Source organism: Microtus oregoni, unplaced genomic scaffold, assembly GCF_018167655.1.
Source record: "Microtus oregoni isolate MIOR12 unplaced genomic scaffold, Mior012 000014F_ref0000157, whole genome shotgun sequence".
Taxonomy (NCBI): Eukaryota; Metazoa; Chordata; class Mammalia; order Rodentia; family Cricetidae; genus Microtus; species Microtus oregoni.
The window spans coordinates 19,825,276-19,826,617 of record NW_024543073.1 but is presented as its reverse complement, the minus strand read 5'-3'; the positions used below and the strand labels follow the sequence as shown (position 1 = coordinate 19,826,617).

General features: G+C 45.8%; 1 pseudogene; it reads right to left on the bottom strand.

Moving 5' to 3' along the window:
* Window positions 1-596: 596 nt before the first annotated feature.
* Window positions 597-750, bottom strand: LOC121456032 (annotated as a pseudogene).
* Window positions 751-1,342: the final 592 nt, after the last annotated feature.

Genomic DNA, 1,342 nt, shown 5'->3' with positions numbered 1-1,342 from the left:
ATGTTAAGTCAGTAACATTTCCAGCAGTCTTTCAATCCTACACCCTCCCTGTTGTGCTTCGAGGGTAAAGCTGCAAGCTAGTCAAAGTTGGAAAGACAGTCGAAACTTGAATTTGAGTGAATCAAATAAAACCATCCACAACATGATGACGATTCCCCCCATTTCATGGTTTAAGAAAATTAGAGCCCCGTAACTCTGAGAATCTAATTCCCAGGGTAGCCTGCGAATGAACAAGCAGAGAGAGCAGCATCGGTCGCTGGCCCCACCCCTTTATTGTTCATCCATTACTCTGAGTCAGTTTCCCCACTCGCATTCACGGCTCAGTGTATGTTGGACTATCTGTTGATTCTTCGTCACCTTCCTTTAGAACGCAACCTTCTTTGTTTTTATTCTATTTTGTTATTCAAACAGGGTCTTATGATTGCAGACTAGCCTCCTATTCCATATAGCTGAGGATGATCTTGCCCCCACCTTCTAACCACTGCAAATACAAGCCTGGGATAGTGCACTCATTAATGCTGACGTGTGGGGATCAAATTCTGGACTTAGTGCATGCTAGAAACATCCTTAGCCCCTAGAATGAGAACTTGTTCCTCCAGGAGAGAGCACAAATGCAGTCCCCCACCACCACAAATTATACAATTTCCCGCATTTGGGGAAACTGAAGGTCTGTGCGTCTGGAGTGCAATGGATAAGCCTCACCTGGGAAACCACCTTTGTGGTCCTGTTGTCTTCCCTGCCACGTAGAATAGAAACTTCTTGACAGCTGTGACTTGGCCTAATTCTTCACTGCTGAGCCTAGTACTTCTGGGAGTGTGGTAGCTACTCAGTTATTTTGTTGCAAAATGTAATATATTAAATTCTAACAGACCCTTTCCCCTTCTAGGAATAATTGCTACTTTCTATCCTCTGAGTCTCAAAGGAAATAAATGGTGGAGCTGGGTTCCCCTAGGCTGGGCTGGCTTTCCCCAGCACAGAAGCCTATCTCTTACTTCATAGACTGACAATGTGGACTTTAAGTTTTAACCTGTTCACTTCCACCAAATACAGATTGCCCCCCCCCCCCCCCCCCCGGAGCCACCATTTAACTGTCATTACAAAGAACTAGGAGCCCGGATCCCACTCTGGGTTCAGGCTCGCATTTCCATTTTCATTTCAAGGCTAATCCTTCAAGATTCGTGTTGTCTTCTCTGTGTGAGTGGAGTGTCATCTGATAGGCGCCTAGGAGGTGCGCCTCCACATATCTATAAAGTTCTGAAGCAAACTTTCCAAGCCGTCTGTACCTTCCTGTTGACTGTAATGCCGGGTTATTTTGAATTGCTCAGGCTTTGGGAGGAGCAGG